Source organism: Protopterus annectens, chromosome 2.part1 (genome assembly GCF_019279795.1).
Source record: "Protopterus annectens isolate FY-2018-M chromosome 2.part1, PAN1.0, whole genome shotgun sequence".
Classification (NCBI taxonomy): domain Eukaryota; kingdom Metazoa; phylum Chordata; order Ceratodontiformes; family Protopteridae; genus Protopterus; species Protopterus annectens.
This window is the reverse complement of record NC_056729.1, coordinates 98855781-98881317: the sequence shown is the minus strand read 5'-3', so window position 1 is coordinate 98881317 and position 25537 is coordinate 98855781. Positions and strand designations below refer to the sequence as shown.

General features: G+C 43.9%; 1 protein-coding gene across 3 annotated transcripts in view; it reads left to right on the top strand.

The window, feature by feature from the left end:
• The window catches only part of PPID (peptidylprolyl isomerase D), a 779435-nt gene that overhangs the window by 230476 nt on the left and 523422 nt on the right, over positions 1 to 25537 (top strand). The window lies entirely within an intron of this gene.

Here is a 25537-nt window from a genome sequence, read left to right as displayed (position 1 = left end):
TGACGATGTTATATAAGCAGGGCGTGCATGTGTGCATGTATGCGGACAAACTAGATCTGGGGGACTGGTAGTGGTGCATCCTGGGATATAGTAAGCTCAGCCAATTAGAGACTTCGCTCTTTGGCATAAGCGTGCCGAGTCGGAGCCGAGGGATCGGCTCCGAACCCATCAGTCGGAATGTAGGCGAGATGGATCCCAAACATCTGAAGTTATGGTGAGTACATAACTAAAAGTTAATTCTCAGGGGGTTATTAAAACCCAAGGGGTCTCCGGCAAAGTCTCAGCCAGCAAAAACCCTTAAGCCCACCAAGCCGTCAGCTGCCAGTACGGAGCCATTGCCAGGTGGAGCTTCTGCTTCCATTTCGGTTCCGGTTGGAACCGAAGTATCAAAATCTCTCTCGGCTCCGACCTTGGTGTCGGAGCCGTCAGGGAGCCATAAGCGATCCAGGTCGCCATCCCTGGAGTAGATTCGCTCGGCTCCGGGATCACCTTTGCTACAGTCTGAACAGAGCCGTAGGTCCCACTCTTCTCAGTCCTCGAGGCTGTCCGATCATGACTTGGAGAGAGTGGTTAGTAGACTCCTCAAATCGCAGGCCGTGGCTAAAATGTTAACTAGCCCTCCTCATCAGACTGTGGCTGCTCCTTTTTCTGAAGTAGTTCCTCCTCAGACGACTCCTGTCAGTTCGGAGCTGGAGCTTCTTGGGGCTCAGATCCAGGAAACGTCGGTGCCGATGCTTCCCCTTTCGGCTCCTTCGTCGGCTCCGATTTCTTCAATGGTTCCGTCCTTGGAGGGATCTGGGCGCCGAGACTACCTCGTCGGCTCCGAGGAGGCGAGTGGCATCGGACCCTTGTCCGACCCCGATGTTCATCGTGCATACAGCTGCAGTCATAACAGATGGGTTATCCTGCCGTCAGGTGGGTCCTCGGTCGGCCGAATTCCAAAGTCTAGGTCCGGCGTCGGTTGTCGTCGCTTCCTCCCTGACGTCAGTGCGGGAGGGGTATAAAAGAGGCAGCCGACGCCATTTTCTTCAGTCTTTCTTGCCGCGCAGTGCCCGAAGCAGAAGCAGTTCGCAAGTGCCGATCGGCCAGCTCCTGAGATTTACGAAAGTATTTCAGCCGAAGTCTTCTTGAAAGCTACGTACCCTGTTGGGGAAACTTTTCTTGCCTCAGACCGATGTCAGACAAGTTAATAATTGCATTTCATGTGGGAAGCAAATACCGCATAAGGATTTCCACTCTTACTGTATACCTTGCTTAGGCCCAGACCACGACGTCTCGGCCTGCCGTTTTTGTGCTAGATTCAACAAACGCACTATTAAGCGTCAGGCGGAGTTCGCCCTTCACTTTTTTGGCAAAAAATTTAATTATATTATGTCGTCGGATACTCCGACTCCAGTTTTGAGCAAAAAAACGCAAAGATAAGGGCCGACATACGAGGTCCGCACCACCTACTGATACCACGCTAAGGCCGACTACCGGTTCTCCGGTACTCAGCGAGGCACCTACGCAGCCCCTGAGTACCGATGACAATGCATTACCGGTGTCTTCAGTACCCGAGGTCGCAGGCTCCTCGGCCCCCATTCCTACTACAGATACCGACGCCACTCCTGGCGGGGAAACTCAGAATTTAGACAGGCCTGCCATTTCTCAAGGGGTCTTCAGGCCTTCCTCCTTCTCTATTAAAGCCTTCACTAAATCTAAAACAGCCATGAAAACCAAAATCAGGTTCCTCAGACACCCTCTCAAGGCACCATGCCTAAAAAACAGATGCTTAAAATGGCTGAGGATTTGATTACTCTTATCAGGGATTCTCAACCCCCCTCTGACAAAAGGCCCAGATTAGAGGAAGACTACCCTTCCTCAGATCAAGCTTCTATTACCTCAGAACTATCTGAGGACCAGGATTGTGCCTATTCTCCATTCGAAGACTCTGATGCAGAGGAGTCTATTCCCTCGGTCCCCCCCCCCTGAGGACTTCTCTTTTGGGGAAACCCTGCATACATTGAGGGAACACTTTCACTGGGAAGGCCAAGATTACTCAGATTCCAAGAAAAGGCTCAGGGAATTTCTTCTGCTCCCCAGCATAGGCCTCTGGCTATCCCTCCTGTTTTAGATATATTGGATGATGTGTACACAGAAGCCAGCCTTAATCCTGATTCTTTGCCTCCAGCTCCTGTTAAACCAGACAGGTATTACTGGGTTCCTGATTCTCACCAGTTCCTATATAAAAGCCATACTGCTGACCCAGAAACTATTTCACAGGGTCCCAAGGGAATTAAGGGCTCTACTGCTAAAAACCCATTACCTTCAGAGAGAGATTCCAGATCTTTATACAGTGGGGGAAAAAGGTGTACACCTCGGCCACTTTAACCATGAGGGCATTAAATTGTCAGTTCCATGTGTTAAAGTATCAACAGTTTTTGGTATCTCAGCTGAAAAGCAAGATGACACAACCAGAACAACCAGATTTAAAAGAGTTGCAGGGAGCCATAAGCTCCTATGGCCAGTTTAGAGTGTCCAAGCCACCTACTGCATGTCTTTGGAATGTGGGAGGAAACCAGAGTGCCTGTAGGAAACCCACACAAACACAGGGAGGACATGCTGACTTTGTACAGAAGGCACCCCAGCAGAGAATCAAACTGGGGAACCTCTCATTGTGAAGCAACAATGCTATCCATTGCACTGCTGTGCCGCCCAGACACTGAAATGTCCTTTTCTGGTTTTATCAGGTACAAAACATCGTCTGCAGATTAAATCAACTTTTCTTGATTTCCGTACCAATTATATCCTTGCACTTCTGTGCCCCTTATTTTCATTACCAGTGACTCTGAATATAACACAGATAAAGGAGAAAGAGGACACCACTGTCTAGATATATCCTGCCATCTCTTCCTCTTTCAAGTTTCCCGGAAACAGAGTTAAAAGATGTTCATCACATCCCTATTCATCCAGACTTCAGACGTTTCTTAAGGTGTTGTGTGTCTGAACATTATCAGTTCTCTGTCTTACCGTCTGGACTCTGCACTGCACCAAGAGTGTTCACAAGTGTCTAGCTCCAGTTATAGCTCATTGCAGGCTAGAGGGTATCCACATTTTTCTTTATTTGGAAATCTTGCTCATCTTTACAGAGTCTTTTTCAAAGTGTCAAGAATCTTATTCTGTTGGGTGAAAAATCTCTTACTTAATCTGAGATTCCAAGAGAACATTCAGAAATCTTAATTGACTCCTACAGTATTCTGTTCCTGAGATGTCAACTATCACATCAATTCAAAGAGTTTTTCTTCCACAGAAAAAAAAAAAATCTATAACTAGATCTATTTCTAAAGTTTTCCACTCAAAATTCAGTTACTGCGAGGGAATACCTCAGGATTTTGGGTCTCATGTCTTCTGTGATTCTCATCATAACCCTGGCAAGACTCCACATGAAAAAGATACAATGGATCTGAAGATGTTCATCGTGCATGCAGCTGCAGTCATTACAGATGGGTTATCCTGCCGTCAGGCAGGTCCTCGGTCGGCCGAATTCCAAAGTCTAGGTCCGGCTTTGGTTGTTGTCCCTTCTTCCCTGACGTCAGTGCGGCAGGGGTATAAAAGAGGCAGCCGACGCCATCTTCTTCAGTCTTTCTTGCCGCGCGGTGCCCGAAGCAGAAGCAGTTAGCAAGTGCCGGTCGGCCAGCTCCTGAGATTTACGAAAATATTTCAGCCGAAGTCTTCTTGAAAGCTAAGTACCCCGTTGGGGAAACTTTTCTTGCCTCAGACCGATGTCAGACAAAGTTAATAATTGCGTTTCATGTGGGAAGCAAATACCGCATAAGGATTTCCACTCTTTTTGTATTCCTTGCTTAGGCCCAGACCACGACGTCTCGGCATGCCGTCTTTGTGCTAGATTCAACAAGCGCACTATTAAGCGCCGGGCGGAGTTCGCCCTTCACTATTTTGGTAAAAAATTTAATTATATTATGTCGTCGGATACTCCGACTCCAGTTTTGAGTAAAAGACGCAAAGATAAGGACTGACATACGAGGTCCGCACCGACTACTGACACCACGCTAAGGCCGACTACTCAGCAAGGTGCCTACGCAGCCCCTGAGTACCGATGACACAGCATTATCGGTGTCTTCAGTATCCGAGGTCGCAGGCTCCTCTGTCCCCATTCCTACTACAGATACCGACGACACTCTTGGCGAGGAAACTCAGAGTTTAGACAGGCCTGCCATTTCTCAAGGTGTCTTCAGGCCTTCTTCCTTCTCTATTATTAAAGCTTTCACTAAATCTAAAGCAGCCATGAAAACCAAAAAACAGGGACCTCAGACCCCCTCTCAAGGCCCCATGCCTAAAAAACAGATGCACAAAATGGCTGAGGATTTGATTACTCTTATCAGGGGTTCTCAACCCCCCCCCCCCTGACAAAAGGCTCAGATTAGAGGAAGACTACCCTTCCTCAGATCAAGCCTCTATTACCTCTGAACATTCTGAGGACCAGGATTATGCCTACTCTCCTTTCGAAGACTCTGATGCAGAGGAGTCTATTCCCTCTGCCCCCCCCCGAGGACTACTCTTTTGGGGAAACCCTACATACATTGAGGGAACACTTTCACTGGGAAGGCCAAGATTACTCAGATTCCAAGAAAAGGCTCCGGGATTTTTTTTTGCTCCCTCAGCACAGGCCCCTGGCTATCCCTCCTGTTTTAGATATATTGGATGATGTGTACACAGAAGCCAGCCTAAATCCAGATTCTTTGCCTCCGGCTCCTGTTAAACCAGACAGGTATTACCGGGTTCCTGATTCACACCAGTTCCTATACAAAAGCCATACTGCTGACCCAGAAACTATTTCACAGGGTCCCAAGGGAATTAAGGCCTCTACTGCTAAAAACCTATTACCTTCAGAGAGAGATTCCAGAGCTTTAGAAAGGTGTGGGGAAAAAGGTGTACACCTCGGCCACTTTAACCATGAGACCATTAAACTGTCAGTTCCATATGTTAAAGTATCAACAGTTTTTGTTACCTCAGTTGAAAAGCAAAATGACACAACCAGAACAACCAGATTTAAAAGAGTTGCAGGATTTGTTGCATGGTGCAGAGCAAGTGGGCAAACATACCTTGCAGTGTGGTTTTAATGCTTTAGAGGCCTCATGTAGAGCTGCTATTATGGGGTCTGTTATACGTAGACATGCTTGGCTCAAAGAGCAAGCCTTACCAGATCATGTCAAAGCTAAATTATTAGATGCACCTCTTCAAAAAGATGTATTGTTTGGTGTTAACTCATTAACCCCGAGTACCTTCTCATGGCGCCTCTGTGCTTAACACCGAGCGCGCCATGAGAAGATAGGAATTCCATTCTGTTAACCCCGAGTGCCTTCTACCAGCGCAGTTAAATTTGCAGTCAGATAGTAACTCCACTGTTGAAAATAAAGTTGAAAAAGTAACTGAACTCTGTCAGTTACCTTGTCAGCTTAATTTTCAGCATAGAGTTACGTGGTGGTTATATTTGAGTTTTCGGAGAAAATCAGCTTGCAAGTCACTCTGTACTTTCTTCTCATAGCAAGCGATTTTCTCTGCATAAGTCATTGAGTCCAATCACAGTCCACTTAACTCCTTCACCCCCGACCTAAAATCCTTTTTTCTGTCTGAATAAATAGGGATTCCAGCAGTAAAAGTTTCCTTTTCTTTTTCTTGTTTTTGCAGAAATTACTGCTGGATCCCTCTAGTTATCCTACTGTACGAACCTGGGGTTTTGCTGCAGTTACGGCAGTTACCATTGTGTCTGCCGGGTCTAGGTTTGCAATTTAGACTGTGCTTGTATAAAAACCATGAGGAGGTTAACTGTGCTATATATGAGAATTTATTCTGTGTCCTGTTACTGTGGGGCTGAATAGCCTGATCTATAGATTACTCACTGAACCAAGCAGTATCGTGCTGCTAAATAGCACAGGGGTGTGTGCTTTTACTGGCTTAGACTGATTACACAAAGGACCATTGTGTTTGCTTTCATGGGGCTGAATAGCGTGATTTACAGATTTCCCTTGAGATTTACTCAGTGAGCCGAGCAGTATCGTACTGCTAAACAGTAGAGGGGTGTGTGCTTTGACCATCCTGTTTGGTTGCCATAAAGGGCAGTTGAGGTGGTTCCTCGCTAGTTCACAGCACTATTTTCTACAAACGAGACTTGGATTACTGAATTTTAGTGTACAGCGTACATTTAACAGCATATATACCATACTTTGGCATAATATTGGTAAGCAGTCTTGTTATGTAGCTACTATTAACTTTTTTTGTTGCTAGAACCTTGTTTTAAGAGAGACACACCGTTGTAGACAACCAGAATGAGTAGTTATTTATGTTTACCTAATGAAGTGTTAACTTTATGAAACTTTAAGAAAGTTGGGGGCTTTGTCATTTGTAGAGTTAGCTTTTCTGATCTGAGTTATATATATATGTGGATATCGTTCCTAATCAGAATAAGGGTTACACCACCATTCCTGTCACCTGACCTGATGTCAACATGTGAAGTATAATTTGCTCATATGCAGTTTGAAGGTCAAATTTCATCTTTTTGCCATGCTTCAGTTTTAGCTCATATGTGTAGCTGTTGTATGATATTGCAAAGCTTGACAGTTTATTGTTGACGCGATTACTTTAATGAATAATTCTTTTAAATGTTTTTAGCCAACTGGGACTAGTCATTATAACCTATGCTTGAAATTGGGGGCCTGTGTTTTGTAGAAGTCTCCTGCTCATCAGACTTTGATGATGACAATATATAGTTTTGTTAACAGTTTATTGAAGAATTACAATTTACCATAATCTCTAAGAGGAGAAGTCGAATTATTAACTGTCTTCCGGAAATATAATTAAGTTGTAAAAGATTGTCTAATAAATAAGATGGGGAGATACAAATATTGGGTGTTGGTTTTTGGCACTGGCTAGTAAATTGTAAGGATCGTTATGTGCTGGAATGGTATCTGCAAGTTGCAGGAACACCAGAAGAAAGATGATATTATAATCAGTAACGGCAGGTAAATAGAACATTACAGGTTTTTGTGACCGTAACGGCAGAATGACGGTTCCGTTTATATTTCGGTTATGTTGAGTTGTTTTTAATCAAGAAATGATTATAACTGCAAACCTTATGAACTGTGACATTTTGTGTGATTTTGTGGAAGGATTATTGTGAACCTCACCTATATTAGACTATTGCTTCTTCCCCAAGGTACATGGATATATAAGAAACATCAATGTAAAAAATAAAAGACCCCCACCCACTTCTGCATAAAACACTTGAATGTGTAAAAGGGACTTTATGAAGTGGCTGTTATGAGAGTTAATTCACACATAAATTTTTATAGTTTCAGGACTTGCATTATTGAGTGAACATCTGATAGGAGTCCTTAGAACAGCATGCCTGCATATTAAATATTTATGAAGTTCTGATGACCTGAATAAAAAGTATGACTAGCACAGTGATATAAAGGTTGCTTCACATCACTTAATTATCTGGTTTGATTCTCACCTGGTGTACCTGTCCTCGAGTGTCAACATGTTCTCCCTGTATCTGCATGGCTTTTGCCTTGGTCTCCAGTTTCCTCCCACTTCCTAAAATATGTCAATATGCACTAAATTGTCCATAGGTGTGTGTGTGTGTTTCTGTATATGTAGGTATTTATGTACATCTGTGTCTGTGTGTGTGTGTTTGAGCATGTGATTGTCTTATACCCACTGTTTGCTGGAATAGGTATAACTTTAAACATGAATAGGATAAAACTGTGTATTGAAAAATGTGCGAATGAATAAAAAGAGCTTTATTTCTTTAACATATATATTTACCTTATTACATCACTGAATCCTTTCACACTGTTGGGCTTGCTAAATACTGCTGTCAAGTATCATACAGTCTCTTCCTCTGTAAATTTTAGTTTTATTATTTAGTATTTTAAGCACTGTATTTTTGTCAGTAATCTTATGGGAGTCTTCAACTCTAAAATGTATTTAGGTGATTCTTGACTGATATAAATATGGACTACTCTCTGCTTCACCATTTCTTCTTAGTTGATAATACATGCAGGCAGCTTATTTGTGTTTATATCTAAAACCATTTTCTCCACTGGCGGATTATTTGTGTATTGTATTGTCATGGAGGGTTGGCTTGGGTGAATGTTTCATTTTGGTGCGTGTACATACCAGCCACGGTTACTGAAGGGTCGTCTGGAGAATTATTTAATTCTGGTGCTTGTGCATACTTCATCATTTTATGGTAGAGGTCACTTAGGTGAATGTTTCATTTTGGTGACTGCATATACTAGGAACTATTACGGAAGGGTCATTCAGGGGAATGCTTCATGTTGGTGCTTGTGCATACTTAAACATTTTATTGTAGGGGTCACTTGGGTGAATGCTTCAATATGGTGCATGTTCATACCAGGAACTGTTACAGAAGGATCATTCAGGGAAATGCTTGGTGGTGATGATTGGAGCAGTGACCCCCAGTAATTTTGTGTGGTTTACTTGTTCTATCATGGTGGTGGTGGTGGCAAAGGCAGTAGTGAATAGTGCTCTTCTGAGGTAAAGAGCAGTACCATTTTTTTTTTTTTATGGTTTAGTAGTAGTGGTGAATTATTTAGCCATGTTTCACTCGATAAGAAGCATTTTTTGTGTAAGGTCTTACAGTTTAGAGAGAGATTTGGCAAAGCAGATTAAAGTTGAGTCTGCTGCATATTGAACAAGGGTAGTATTTGTTGTAGCAGTTGGGAGGTCATTGATGAATACGTTTAAATGTTTGGGGCCTACTATAGATCCTTGTAACCAATAGTTATTGTCAATAATGTAGGGGGTAATGAGGGGGGTAAGAGGCTTCAAGCATGTCTGTGGATGTTGACAGTATTAACACAATTCAACAAGCAGTAGGCTGAAAGTACGTACTGAGAATTTTGCACTGAATAAGTTAAATTTAAAAAACTGCAAACAAAGATAATTGAAATTAGAATTTTAATTACAACTGTTTTCAAAATGTAGAGATTTTCTAGTTTTGACAAATGAATTATTTCTCCACAATTTGTGCATGAGACAATTCCTTTATGTTCACAATCAGCTCAGTGCATTGGTGAGTTGTGCTTTTGAGATTACAAATGCAACAAAAGGGTTTATTGATGGTAATGTTGCATTACATGTGGTTACATTACTTAGAATACAGCACAGAAATGTAATTATACTGTAATATGACAGCATATAAGACATCAGATACACCACTGACTAATTAATAGTGTAATGTAAAATAAGCAGAAAAGAAATCACTTCTGCTTGTATTATTCTATTTGTGATTAGTAGTTGCATGAGTGAGATAAAGTTTATCACTTGTTGACAACTGCCAGCATGGAGCTACCATATTTTGTGCATTTTCCTGGCTTTGTCAGTCATGTGTGGAATTTAGGTGGGAGGAAGGGCTCAGTAATATGTAAGTGTTATACTACTTTACTGAATTACTCAGGTGTTCTCCTTACTGATAATGAGTCTGTGTTACACAATAGCTGCACAAGGTAATATAATGAATGCCTAGTCAACAGGTTATGTGCAGCAATTATCACCTTTCTCTGAGCATGCATAACTTTGCAGTACTGAAAGGAAGGTCATTATCACATTAACAATAAGTGCAGTTACAATACAGCAGTGAGTTATTATCACTTTTCTGGTAAAAGACTCAGCTGCTGCCACTGTTACTCACATAAGTAGAAATCGTTATCACTTTGATGAATGCACAAGCCAGATTGTGTTTTTTCTCTGTTTGTAGTCATTGCAAGCCACCCCCTCCATTCTTCATCAACTAGCTATCCTCCAAAACCTCAGTTCAGTCCCATAGTGCTGCTGTCCTAGGTAGAAATGGCCTCAGGGCTGCAGTGTTTCCCTCCAGAAAAGGACACATGCAAAAAGACAAAGCCTGGGGCAGTCTTAGTCTTTTCACATGTTGTCTTGGTTGAGCTCTCCATTCAGTTTCCCTCCCTTCAGGTATAGTAAATGTATGTAGGTCAGGGCAAGACCCTTTACATTAGCTCCCCCCTTTGAGTCCTTATGACCATTGCTGAAAGGACACATGTCAATGGAAAAGGCAGAGGTAAGGCAGAGTGCTGCACTGCATGCAATCAGGAGTCATTGCTACTAACAGCAGTCTGAGTGAGTAGCCAGTACAGGTATGGGACACTTCAGACACCCACAGCCTGAAGTCCCGTGCCTGTCCTAGGCATTACTGGAGTGGCAGTCCTTACCCTGCTTTTTATCTTTACATGTGCCCTTTCTGTGCCCCCTTGTCAGTCATTGTGTGTAATTTTGTGTTTTCACGGGTGGTAGGTATGTACCTCCGCAGCGTCATCACCACTTATGTACCTTATGAAAAGAATAATGCCCCTATGGATAGGAGTGAAGATTTGGATGGTCTAACCAGGTAATGCATTATGATATACATATATATGTACTTTTCCAATAGAACTGTCAAACATCAGTAGTAATCTGTTTGCATTTTCTTTCCTGTGCAGGTTCGTCAACCTTCTGACACTGACATGGCTTCACGAGCAGGAGAACGACAATTGAGAGTGTGGGTATGTGGCCATTCCTACAATCACAGGTCTGCCAGCCATGCCTCCATAACTGAAAAACCAGTACAACTTGAGCTTCTCCACATCCAGTCTGAAGGTATACTGGATTGCAAGAAGAGGTATGCATTGGAGCAGAGTACTGCAGTTGTTGGAAGAGAAGTGTTCCATCTACCCTGAGCCCGACATCCTTGTGCTGCACATTGGAGGGAATGATGTCATCAGTGAACTACTCAGAAGACTGTGGTTTCAAATCAGAGCAATTTTTGAACACCTGCAGTCGTGGCCACAAAGGATGTTCAGCTGTTCAGAAGGGATGGCGTTCACCTAACCGAGGAAGGCATTGCCTTGTTCTTGACTGACCTCCACAATGGTGTGATGAGAGCTATGCAGGATTGGCAATATGCAGCTAGTGAGAAGAATGGAAAACACCCATGACCAAGTAGGGACCAGTATGGTAAGTAAAACTCTATTATGAAATGTGTTGTGAAAAATATTTTTATATGAGTTTGGCAAATAACTGTGGTAAGAAGCTGGTGAAGATGCTGAGAAAGAACAACTGTTTCAGGAGAGTGCTAGCATGTACAATCGAATATGTATTGTATGTATATATGTATAGTATTGATAGTTCCAACATATAAAATAATTGGGCCTGTATGTTGTACACATGTGCAGATATCAATGTTTGTTTGACTCATGTTATGGAAATTATGATTTTTTTCATATTTTGTAAATAACTTTGAAAGGAACATCTGAATGTGCTAAGTAATACCTCATTTTGAAGACAGTATTCATACTTCTAACATGGTAAAAGAATGGTGTCTGTATGTTGTACTCATATGCAGATATCAAAGTTTGTTTCGGACATGGGTTATGAAAATTATGATTTTTTCATATTTTGGTAAATAACTTTACAAGGGATCATCTGAATGTGCCAAGTAATACCTCATTGTGAAGACAGCATTGATAGTTTTAACATGGTAAAAGAATTGTGCCTGTATGTTGTATACATGTGCAGATATCAAAGTTTGTTTGGAATTAGGTTATGGAAATTATGATTTTTCATATTTTGGTAAATAACTTTGCAAGGGAGCATGTCAGTGTGCCAAGTAATACTTCATTTTGAAGACAGTGTTACTCCTTACAACATGGTAATAGAACTGTGTCTGTGCACTCTACACATGTACAGATATCACAGTTTGTTTAGTCTTGTACGATTATGAAAATTATGCATTTACAATACTTTTCATTATTATGCCCATATTTTTGCAAGGGAGCATGGTGATCACACAAATGATGCATCATTTTGAAGCTGACATTCAGATGCACAACTTCTACACTGATATGTAGGCTCTCTCTGTCACAGGCGATGATATATTATGCTTTGTTTATTTATCAATTATGAAAAATAATATATTAATCATATTTCTGTGCATATCTCAAGAAAGGAACATCATACAGTAATGGTTAAGGTATCATTTTAAAGCTGACATTCATACTAACAAATTACATTCAAACTGTATGGGTCTGCATGGTACATTGACCAAGATATTATGCTTTGTTTTTCCAAAAAGGTAAAAAATATGCACAATATCAGCATTCCTTGCCAAATATTTAATAATGACTTTGATATACACTATCAACATTTACACTGTTGGAAAGGTCAGTGTCTGCTGAACAACTTTCGCGTTTACATTTTTAGTCTAGCTCTTATAGGTAAAGAGTTATGAACATTTGTTTTCTGTATGGTATTACAAATTGATTTTCTGAAAATGAGCTCAGGCTGCACTGTTGTTCCTATGGTGGAATTAAGCAGGCAGCTTTTCCTGAGCTGCTCTGGAGTGAATGAGTTAAAGCTGAGGAGGTACTAAAAATGGAGGGAAAAGCGAAATCAATGCAAACAGCGAAAGATTTCCCGCAGGTACAACCTCCACGTTTCAGCAGAAACTGGCCTTCAAAAAATTGGTCCTTTCCAGCCACGGACAGACCTCAAAGGGGCAGATACAGACGCCCAAGGGGTAGAGGGCAACCTCAAGGATCTTTCAGAGCCAGGCAGTGGCAAGCACCAACCCCAAGAGGTGGAGAAGATAGATCACAGTCATTTAGAAAACAGACACAATGACTTACCCCTTTACCTGCCAAGCAAAGCTTTAATAGCAGCACCTTTGGGCAGAAAACTGGCATTATTCTCAATAAATTGGCATATTGTTACAAAAGACAAATGGATTCTGGACATTATAGACAGAGGCTACAGGTTCCACTTTCACACCCTTCCAAAAATGAGAGGCATGCCAAACCTGCCACAAAATCAAAGGGCAGAGGCACAAAAACAAATTTCAGCTCTCATGGACATGAAAGCGATTCAAGAGGTACCTGCAAAAGAACAAGGTCAAGGGTTTTATTCCAGACTATTCCTGGTACCAAGGAAAGACAAAGATTGGAGACCTATTTTAGACCTATCCATGCTAAATGCATATTTACAGGTACCAAAATTCAAGATGCTCACATTACAGCAGCTTCTTCCCATGCTGGGCAAGGAGTCTTGGCTGGTAACATTGGACCTCAAGGAGGCATACCTGCATGTCCCTATCGGACAAGAATGCAGAAGATACCTCAGATTTCTTGCAGGTTCAACCCATTATCAATTCTCTGCATTGCCCTTTGGCTTATCTACTGCACCCAGAGTGTTTACGAAATGCTTTGCATCAGTAATCTCCTTCTGCAGACTACAAGGAATACAAATCTTACCCATATCTGGATGGCTGCCTGATCCAAGCAGACAGCAAGGACCTACTTCTGAAACACCTGGCGTTTGTAATAAAACTGTTGAACTTTCTGGGATACACAGTCAACAAAAAGAAATCAAAACTAATACCCTCTCAACAAATAATTTTCCTGGGTGCCAGCTTGAATACAACCACCCAGATGGCCTACCTCGCGCCAGACAAACAAGGGCAACTGTCTCAATACTTCAGCAAAATGGCAACCTTCACCAGGCTGACTGCAAGGAAAGTCCTGCAGGTTCTGGGATTCATGGCATCTTGCATCCTACTAATCCCATGTGCAAAGCTGCATATGAGGAAACTTCAATGGTACCTAAAAAACTTATGGTCTCAACACAGCCACAGCTTGGAAACAATTATACCAGTCATTCCATGCCTTCAAAAGGAATTTCTGTGGTGGGCTCAAGCATGCCAAAGAAACATAGGTCTCCCTTTCTGTGTACCTCAAGCAACTCAAATCATCACAACAGACGCCTCAAACTATGCCTGGGGGGCACACATGACAGATCAGTGCATTCAGGGAAAATGGTCCCAAAAAGAGAAGCACCTACACATCAACCAAAAGGAAATGCTAGCCATGCAAAATGCTATTATGGCCTTCAAAGACCTACTGCATCCAGGCCAGCTATTGATAAGGACAGACAACACCACAGTGATGTGGTACATAAACATACAGGGGGGAACTCATTCATACCCCCTGTGCAGACAAGCCATGACCCTATGGAACACAGCACTGGAATTGCAAATTCAACTACAGGCACAATTCCTGCCAGGGAAGGAAAACACACTGGCAGACAGCCTAAGCAGAAATATGACAGATCCACACGAATGGAAGTTGTATCCTCAAGTTTTCATAAAGATAACTCAGGCATGGGGACAGCCAGACATAGATCTCTTTGCTACCCACAGAAATTACCAGTTGAAAAAATTTTGTTCAAGGACCTATCATCCACAGGCCTGGAAAGTGGACGCACTTTCTTTCAATTGGACAATGTTGACAGTCTATGCCTTTCCGCCTCTGCTGCCCAAAGTTCTATTAAAAGCCAGAGCAGAGAGGCCGAAAATGATTCTCATTGCTCCAGACTGGCCAAGACAACACTGGTATCCAATCCTGAAGAGCCTGACACATTCCCCACCATGGATCCTACCTCTAGTCCCTCTTCTGTTGTCCCAGCACAACTACAAGACTCTTCACAGCCAGCTCAAAACCCTACATCTAGCTGCATGGTGAATTTCTTGATTTCCCAACAGACCCTCCTCTCCAAGGAGGTGCAGGATGTCATCTTGGAGGCCAGAAGACCTTCTACTAGAAAAGCCTATTCCGCCAAATGGAAATGATTTTGTGCCTGGAATCAAGAAAAGGGCCAGAATCCTTGGGTAATAAATTTACCTCAAATTTTACAGTACCTAGCTGAGATGTTAAACAGTGGACTTTTCTTCTCCTCCATCAAAATCCACGCTTCAGCCATTTCTGCACAATACAACACAGATCCTCCTTTATTCTCTCATCCTCTCTTAAGACAGTTCCTCAGATGGGCAAAGAATATAAAACCCCCAAGGAAACCAACAGTCCCTGCTTGGGACCTCAACTTCGTATTGGAAAAGCTGACCCTTCCTCCCTTCAGGCCAGCTGCTTCAACAGAACTACAATACTTGTCATGGAAAACAGCCTTCCTTCTGGCTATCACCTCACCACGCAAGGTTTCGGAGCTACAGGCCCTCATGGCTGTGCAACCTTTCATCATTTTCCATCAGGACAGAGTTTCCTTACGAACAAACCCTACCTTTATGCCAAAGGTAGTATCCAGTGTAGCTTTGAATCAGACTATCCACTTACCTACCTTTTATCCAAATCCACAAAACAAAGAGGAAAGACTACTACATTCCTTGGACATTCACAGACAACTTTGTTATTACTTGGACAGGGCAAAGCCATTCAGGAAATCCGAGCAACTCTTTGTGTCCTATGCTACAGGTGCTCAAGGAAAGGCTATCTCCAAACAGACAATCTCAAAATGGATAGCCCACTGCATACGCTTTTCTTACTCATTTCATGGAAAAACTGTGCCTACAAGCATCAGATCCCACTCCACCAGGGCCACAGCTACCTCTGCAGCTTTCTTCAGGGGGGTTCCTACCAAGGACATTTTGGAAGCAGCCACTTGGAGTTCAGTGCACACTTTCAACAAACACTATCACCTTCCACTATACTCTAAATCTAGAGCGGGATTTGCCACAGCAGTCTTGCAGGGCATCCTTGCTCCTCCTAGTTCCCCTTAGTGCCTGCCACCCCTACTTGGCTTTGGGATTCTTCCCATCTGTAATGACTGCAGCTGTATGCACGATGAACATAGTACAGTTTTGTACCTACCATAAATGTAGATGTTCGAGTGCTCATACAGCTGCAGTCCAGGTTACCCCCCCCCTCCGTCCCCTCTTAGGACAGGCCTTATGACAAACACCTTCTCATACAACCTATTTGGGGTATTCTTTTATAGTGTATTTGCTTGCAACTACTGTTTTTTGATTATTCTATATTGCATGATTACATAAATTTATGTTTTGCCTTCCTTCTTGGGGGCACCTGACATCTGGAGCAAGAAAAACTGAAGAAGATGGCGTCTGCTGCCTCTCTTGTACCCCTGCCGCACTGACGTCCGGGAAGAAGCGACGACAACCGACGCCGGACCTTGCCTTTGGAATTCGGCCGACTGAGGACCCGCCTGACGGCAGGATAACCCATCTGTAATGACTGCAGCTGTATGAGCACTCGAACATCTACATTTATGGTAGGTACAAAACTGTACTTTCTCTTTAGTCCCAGTACCAACACCCTTTGTCTTTTCAAATTCCATTGCTGAGGTTTGTCAAAAGAGAAATAATTTGGTGAAAACAGATATCTTTAAATCCATGTCTCCCCTTCTCCCTCTCCGTTCCAAAGAAGTCTGTTATCACAGATGCCTCGGACTTTGCTTAGGGAGCAGTTTAAGAGGAATAAAAAATGCAGGGTGTGTTGGACACCAGGGACTGATGCAGGCACATAAATGTCAGAGGTGCTTGCCTGATCAAGGCACTCAACTCATTGAGTCATCTTTGATCCCCAGGACATCTCCAAGTTGTTAGAGACAATACCACAGTTATGCGGTACTTCAACAGGCAGGGGGGAACCAGGTCACACCCCATTTGGAAGACTAGCCATGTTAGCTTGGGATATAGCTTCACAGCACAGTCTCATTGTCTATGCATCCTGCAATTCCATCAGAGCAAAATTGTCTGGAAGATAAGCTAAGCAGGATAAAGGCAGACCCTGATGAATGGAAACTAGATCTGGGGGTCTTCCAAGATTTGATCCATCTGTAGTGAATGCCTCAAGTTAACCACTTTGTCTCCTCTAGGAACAATCAACTGGCATGATTCTGTTCCAGCACTACATGCAAGAAGGCCTGAAATACAGATGTTTTTTCATTACCTTGAGCAGGAATGTTCTTGTATGGTTTTGCACCCTTTCCACTAAAATTCTTGGTACTTATGAAATTCAGAAAGAATCCCCCAAGATCACTGATGATTGGGTTTTAATTCCTTTTAGGCATCTTTTTACTGAGTACACGCAGCAGATATTAATGGAGGGAAGAAAGCCAGTTAATAGAAAATATATTACAAATGGAAAAGGTTTTCTAGTTGGTGCCAACAGCATAACCAGCAGCCATTCAAAGCTAACTGTTTTTTGGTTTTACAATATTTGTGGGAGTTACTATCCTGTGGCCTTTCTTACTCCTGTATCAAGATTCGTTTATCAGCCATTTCAGCATGTCTGCCCATGGATGATCCTCTTTCATTGCAGTCTCAAGTCAAAATGTTTTTGAAAGGGGTTTTGCACAAGAACCCTCTAAGTAAACTGATTGCCCTTCTTTGTTATCTTAATTTTCTGTTAGAGAGGCTAACACTTGCTCAATTTGAACCAGATAACCTGGCTGACTTGAGGTTCTTAACATGAAAAACAGTTTTACTGATTGCTTTGACTTCTGCAACAAGAGTATCTGAGTTGCAAACTCATTTGTTGAGTCACCCTTATCTCATTTCCCACAGGGATGGGGTTTCTTTGTGAACTAATACTCCTTTTATGCCTGAAGTGGTATTTGAATTTATTTTAAGACAGACTATCCATTTCTCCACTTTCTTTCCTGAACCTAAAAATAAGGTAGAAGGATATCCCCATGCCTTGCATGTCTGCAGACAACTGGTACTATCTTGACAGAACAAAGTCTTTTCAGATCATGTCTTCATTCTTGTGAAGGTACGAAGAATGAACAACCTGTTTCAAAACAGACTATTTCCAAGTGAGTATTTAAGGCTATTACCTTTTGTTATACTCATCATAATGCAACTATTTCAGGCAGGGTCAAGGCTGACTTTACCAGGGCCTTAGCTTCATGTATGGATTTTTGGAAAGGGTTGGACTCTAGAAGCTGCTACTTGGTCCTCTGTACATACTTCTGTAAAGCACTGTAAGCTTGATTCCTTCTCTTGCTCCAGGTCAGGTTTTGCTAGGACTATTCTCCAGGGGTTCCTGGACTTTTCTCCTTCCATCTCCCAAAATGTAGTAAACTAGGATAATCTACCCATATAGCTAAGGCTACTGCAGCAGGGATCAGAATGATTAACATAGTACAGTTATGTAAGTAAAGTTACCATAACAGTAGATGTTCGAATGATCGCTGCTGCGGTAGCTGCTCCTTCCCTTTATCCCCATCTCTTTTTGGTGTATTTTTTATTCTAGGTTGTGGCCATATATTTTTTGTTATTCCTAGTCTTGTCTTCTCAGGGCTCGGCTTTCCCTCTCTGTGTTGGTAGGAAAGCTCTGAGGGGCTTGGCAACCAAACTTGCGATATGAAGTTGTTTTCATTTGCTCTTCAACTTGTGGGAACGCAGATCTGGGACAGATCCAACTCTGCCACATTTCTCCAACATCGGATCCGAGCTCCAAGCTTCTCCCCTACCCGCAATGCCCCCATCTCCTTCTTACCTTCAGATCTTGTTTGCCGCGCTCATAACAAGCATTGTGGTCCACTGCTGCAGGTTTTTTTGAGGTAACTGAGTTAGATTTTCACACTGTTTTTCACCTTTCTCTCCCTTTTTCGCGCTTGAGCATCGGTTAAAAAAAACACTTTCTTATTCCCGTTTCCCTTTATCTTTCCTTAGGTGTGTGTGTGTGTGTGTGTGTGTGTGTGTGTGTGTGTGTGTGTGTGTGTGTGTGTGTGTGTGTGTGTGTGTGTGTGTGTGTGTGTGTGTGTGTGTGTGTGTGTGTGTGTGTGTGTGTGTGTGTGTGTGTGTGTGTGTGCCTGCTGGTGGATCTCTCTCTCTGCTATGGCAGAGACACTCAAACCGGGGTTTAGGAAATAGTGTGTGGCCATAAGCTTTCCCCTGAGGATGGTCACACACTTTGCATTGTGTGCTTAGGGGTCCCACACCTAGATTCCTCATGCTCGATCTGCACGTTGTTCAGTCCTCATGCATTGATTGACAAGAGGAATAAACTTGTACTTAAGGGCCTCCTTCCATCTCCTACTGTGGTGGCCCAAGCTTCCTCTTCTACTGCTACTACGTCTGCCCCGGCCTCTGGGATTCAACCTCCCATAAAGAGGACCAGGGACAGAGAGAAGTGCAAGCACCTGGATAGGCCGAGGAAGCAGTCCCCCCACTGCTCCTTCTCTGCTGAGCCACTGGCAAAATCTTGCCCGGGTCTTGGCTTGAGTTCCCCCCAGCTCTGTACCCCTTTCTTCTCCCCGGAGCTGGAGGCGTCTCTGGGCCATTCACTGGTGTCGGCTTCACTCCACCACCTGTCTAGGCCAATGTCTATGGCCTCTTCCACTAGGTCTACCCGCAGCCTGTCTGAGGCAGAGATGGACAGGATGATGCGGAGGTTCATCCTCACGCAGATACAGATGGCAGTCTTGCCTACCCCCTCCCCCTCCAGGGCTAGGCGCATGTAATCCACCTTCATCCTGATATCTCTTTCTCAGATCCGCCCCCCCCCCCCATTTTCGAGGCCCTTGGGATCGAGGGGTTGGCGCTGATTTGTACCTCAATGCCAACCATTGCCTTGAGTGGGTCGGCTCTGACGAGCTCTGAGCTGTCCACCTCTCGGAACAGTAGCCTCAGTGCCGGATCCGAGGAGGTGGTTTTGGTTCCAAGCTTTTTGGAGCAGAGTCTTCCACTCGGAGTCTCGGTGCCTGGAGGTTTGGTTCTGGCTCCCTTGTTGTTCCAGAAGATTATGGACCCGATCATAGCCCCAGGGGTTCAGTCTGCTTCTGTCTTTGATGTGGTGGAGAGGGTTCTTTCGATCCCATTGAGACCCTTTATGATCTTGTCCTCTGAGTTCTTTCTTGCTCCCTCTGTCTCCGGTCCAGATTCCCCCATTCTGCTCCCTCAGGGACAGCCTGCCACCTGTCTGCCCCAGGGAGTTCCGTCACGGGAACAGCTGGATGTTGGAGTCCTCCCCAGAGACACCCCCCCCCCCCCCCCCGAGGAGGTTCCTGGAAAACGCATGTGTAAAAGGAGACACTTAGACTCCCCGCCAGAGTCCCTCACGGGGACATCGACTTGGAGGTAGAGGAGGGTTCCCCAATCATCCCAGTGGATGTCTCATTTGGAGATGATATGTAGATCCTTAGAGTGAGAGGGTGGTCTGCCCAAAAACCCAGCCCTGATGAGTTGGTGTTCCTGGAGGCGTTTGGCACAAGACTCTCTACATCTGTGGACCCCCTGGTGGATCTTATTACATCTTGGGCGTGGAAGGAGCCCGGCAGTGGAGGCCATCCCCAAACATCCCGACAAAGTCCTCAGTGCCCCTTCTGATAAACCTCATTGGTCTAAGGGATCCCCTGTTGATGCCATGGTGGTGGTGGCAGTCACTAAGAAGGAGCTAGCACAGGAGAGCTCCACAGTCCATCTTCTGAACTGAGAGTCTAGGAGCATGGACCATTTTGGGGAAGCAGTTTTACACTTCAGCAATGTTCTCTGTACATGCGCTGAACTACATGGCACACGTCATAAGGTTTTAGAGTGACCTGGTTAAGGAGGCTGCTGGCTCTGCCCCTGTGTCCATGTCACCAGAGGAAAAGAAGATTTTTCTCCTCCCGGATGACCATGGTCACCTTCATCTCCAATACATCTATGCGGCTCCTATCTCATGCTACTGAGTGTGCCACTAGGGCGGCCAGAACAGGCATTGCCATCAGACTTCACACCTGGCACTGACTTTGTAACTTTTCAGAGTCCTTCAGTGCCATCTTTTACCAATGGCCTCGTATGATGGTTCCACTCTCTTTGGAAAGACTGTGCATGACACTTTGGTCTAGAGTGAAAAGGACGGGAAGACATTGTCTGCTGTTGGAATCAGCTTCTCAACTTCTCAGCGAACCTTTTACAGGAATCAACGAGGGGCGAAGAAGATGTGGTTCCAGAAGTTTCAGGGTTATTCCCAGGATGCTCCGGACTTGTCTTCCCCAGAGGCAGAGGGGGATTTGACAGATGCCACCCTCACTGCAGAGGGGGTCCGAGGAACCACAGGTCTTGGGATTCCTTCCCGGACAGGCCTTGTGCAGCAGCCCTAAAGGGTTGCCCGGCTGCTCGTCTCTCGGAGTCTATAACAGAAGATCATTGGGTGTTGCGCATCATATCCAGATAATATTCAATCCCATTCTCTCAAACACTCCCTCTCAAAAACCTCCCAGATGTGTCACCCGCACAAAGGGAAGATGCAACACTTGAAATTTCCAAGCTGCTCGAAAAGTGAGTCATCCAGCCCATCCACCCAGACCAGTCTGGATTAGGCATTTATTCCAGGTTTTTTTTAGTGCCACAGAAGACGGGGGGCTTGCGACCAGTTCTGTATCTCTCTGCCCTGAAACCTGTCCATTGCCAAAATGAAATTCCGGATGGTTACACTCCAGTCCATCCTGCCCTTCCTTCAGGAGAATGACTGGATGTGCTCAGTAGACCTTCAAGATGCGTTCTATCACATCAGAATGGACGGACGCTCTCGGAAGTTCCTCTGCTTCGGGCTGGGGACCAATCGTTACAAATTCAGAGTGCTACCCTTTGTTCTCACCACAGGCCCCAGGGTGTTTACCAAAGTGATGGCGGTGGTAGCAGCTCACCAGCGGCTGTAGGGCTTTCAGGTCTTCCCCTCCCTGGACGATTGGCTCATTTCTGCCCCCTCCAGGCATTGACTCTGCCAAACTAGGGATTTCCTTATCTTGACCGCCCACCATTTAGGCATCACCATGAATCTCAAGAAATCTCTGTTAGAATTGATTCAAGTTCTGGATTTCATTGGAACCCGGTTAGGTACCATTCAGACCAAGGTTTTCCTGACACCAGACAGACTTCAGTCCCTCAAACATCATGTCTTGTGCATTCTTCAAGTCCAGTATCCCCCAGCGAAATTTGTCTTAAGGGTGTTGGGGTCCATGGTGGCCATAATCACCCTCACACCCACAGCTCGGTTACACATGAGGGTGCTCCAATGGACTCTAGCAGTCCAGTGGTCCCTTCTAGAGCTACTGGTGTCTCATCTTGTCATCTATCGCGAGCCTGCAGGGATTCTCTTCTCTGGTGGATTCAGTCCCCAGACCTTCTTTGCAGTCGCCCGTTTATTCTTCCCTCCAATCTGACCACGGACGCCTCCCTACTCGAGTAGGGTGGCATTGCTTGGAAAGGACAATTCAAGGCACGTGGCTTTCCCTTGTGTCCCAGTTGCATATCAGCGTCCTGGAGATGAGGGCTGTGCTATTGGCATTGCAAGCTCTTCAGGCCCATCTTCCCCTAGGGATGATTGCCATCCTGACCGACAATATGTCAGTAGTCTGGTACATCAACAAACAGGGGGAACCAGGTCTTATCTCCTTTGCCGTGAAGCCATGCAATTGTGGGAGTGGGTGATTTTCTAAAGTGGGGTCAGCCTTGCTGCAATCTCTTCTCCTCTCCTTCCAACGTGAAGTGCAGCGAGTTTTTCGCTCTGAACCACCCCCCCCCACTGGGGAAGTTCCCCAGAGAGACTCTCTGGTTCATGCTTGGCCCTCCGGTCTTCTATATACTTATCCTCCACTTCTCCTCATTCCAAAGTTCCTTCAGAAAGCACAGTGGCTGGGGAGCTCAGTTATCCTCATTGCCCCATTCTGGCCTTGCCAAGTATGGTTCTCTTCTCTGTGGTTTCATGTAGTGTGTCCTCCCTGGATGCTGGATCCAGTTCCATGTCTGATTTCACATCCCTCAGAGATTGCACATCCAGATCTGGCCAGTATCAAGCTCACCATTTGGCTGCCCTAGTTCCCATGATCATAAGGACTCCCGGGCTATCTTCTCCAGTTAAGAAGATTTTGGTAGTGGCTCCTAAATCTTCCATGAGGAAGGTTTATTCGAGTAAATGGAAATGCTTTTAGATTTGTGCATCTCAACGTGATTTAGATCCCTTCACTGCTCTGTTATCCTAGGGTATTTCAACAGGGTGTCAGCTTTTCTCTGGTTAAAGTTCAGTTGGCGGCTATTTCTAACTTCCACATATTCTCTGGCCTCTTCCAAGCTCTCTAAAGCATTTCTGAAGAGTACCTTTCTTCTTAGGCCACCAATCAAGGACCCTATACCTAATTGGGACCTTACTTTCGTCCTTCAACCCTTTGTTTCTCCTCCCTTTGAACCCGCTGCTTCAGTGGATTTGCAGTTCTTGTCTTGGAAGACAGCCTTCTTCATTGCCATTACTTCAGCTACAAGACTGTCGGAGCTTCAGGCCTTATCGATTAAGGCCCCTTACATGATCTTCCAAAAAGACAGGGTATCTTTATGCACTAATCCTTCCTTTCTGCCGAAAGTGGCCTCAGAATCAAACATTAATCATATTATCAATCTCCCTGTCTTCTTTCCGAACATTCAGAATAAGGGAAAAGTATAAATTGCACCTGCTGGATGTTCATAGACAATTAAGTTTTTACTTATACAGAACAAAGGCCCTTCGCAAGTTTCAATTCCTACTCTAAGCCCTTTTTAGGGAAACCTGTATCAAAGGTCACCATTGCTCGTTGGATTTCTCAGTGTATACTTTTGTATTCAACCAAGGGAGTGTCTCCGCCAGGTCAAATTAAGGCACATTCTACTAGGTTTAATGCTACTTCAGCTGCCTTTTGGACCAGAGTTTCTTTGGATGATATTTGCTCTGCGGCTACCTGGGCATCTTCACATACTTCAGTTTCCCATTACAAGTTGGATCTTCTGTCGAGAAGCAGGGCATCCTTTGGCTCTGCCGTGTTACGAAATTTCCTTCCATGAGAGCCTCCCAGGGTTTTTAGTAGCTGGGACTCTGTCCCACAGGTTGAAGAGCAAATGAAAACAACAGCTTCAGATAAGAAGTTATGCACTCACCATAATATTCCATCTGAGTTGTTGCTTTTCATTTGTCTTCAACCCTCCTGCCCTCCTTACCCCTGCCTTATGTGGGCTGTTTGGTATTCTTGGTAGAAAAGACATCGCCTTTTCTTTGGCATAACTGTCTGGCATGGTACCATGTTTGGCATGGTACTATCAGGGTTATTATCCCAAGGGGTAAGGCATTGAGTAAGATTGGGATGATATGGTGGGCAGCAAACTAGATCTGAAGGGGAGGAAGGAGACGGGGACATTATGGGAAGGGGAGCTCAGATCACATCTGGAAAAATGTGGCCAAGTCAGATCCATCCTGGATCCGTGCCCCACAGGTTGAAGACAAGTAAACAGCAACAACTCAGATGGAACGTTATGATGAGTACATATTTTTTTTTTTGTCAGCTCAGTTGTGAAAGCTGCCCTGTAGCTTTGGAAGCTGACCAGCTGTTATATCCTTGGCAGGAAATAACCACATATAGCTAAGGCTAGTGGAGTAGTGATCATTTGAACATCTGGTGTTCTTACACAACTGTACTTAATAGTAACCTTAAATACAGATAGCACAGCTTTTGAAGTGCAAACATTTTGCATTACTCCTCCATATTTGATTTTTTGAAGACTGTGTATCTTTATGAACAGGTCTTTCATTTATGTCAGAATAGCTACTGAAACAGACCTCATTCTTTCAGCTTACCTTTATTCTTTGCTAGGTATCATTTTGTAAATATTTGATGTTTTGTATGGATTTCCACACTAAGCTTAGATTGCCTGTGAACATGACCAAGTCAAATTACTATCAATTGTGTGATCGTTTTCCTGATGTAAAATCGGTTCTAAAGTATCTGCATTTACTTTAAACAGACGTTTGACTGATTGTATTTAGTTCACTTAGGAAAAACACAGTAAACCTTTGCCTTCTGTACCCAGAACACATTTTGACAGGGCAGTGGCTATAACTTTTTCATAAATACATCCTTATATGATATTCGTGCAGCAGCTACATGGTCTTTTTCGCAATATACTACAAGCTAGATGTGGTCTTTATATACAACTTGTCATTTGGAACCAGTTATCAGAGGTTTATTCCCATGAAGGTAACGGCACAGGAGAACAAGCCTGGGGCACTGTCCTCATACCAGATAAGAAAGTCGTAGAATTTGATGATCACTTCCCTTCTTTAACATACTTTTCTCTTCTTCACCTTGCCCTGTTACTGACATGGTCTAGACGAGGTTTTTGCTGCTGTTCTTGTTTAGTCTGCTTTGTCTTAGCATGGCATGACTGAGATCTGGAATGGAAGTTGTTTTGCAGAGCATTGTTGGTAAAAGGGGGAGGGAGTTTTAGCCTGGAAAAGTTTCATATGCTATTGGTCCTATTGTTGTTGAAAATAGGTATACTCGTCCGAATCTACCATTATTCATAATTTTCTGTTGTGTTATATGGCTTCTGCACTTCCCCAGTATTTTTCCACTGTGCCTGTTGTATCTTCTGATGCCTCTTATCAGTTCAGATTCTCATTTAAATCCCTGAGAAGAGAGATGGTGCTTTTCCTTCTTTACATCTTCCTTCTGGACCACCTCTGTGGAGTATCCTGCTCGGAGACTTACTGTCCAGATATTTTTACACTGAATGAATCCACTTAGTTTGATATTTTGTATCTGTTTTCATCATCTTTGTATTGTATTTCATTCTTTTCTTACTGTTATGTGCCTGTGTCTGCTTATATTCTAAAGTATTGCTGTTTTCAGCATTTTTGCA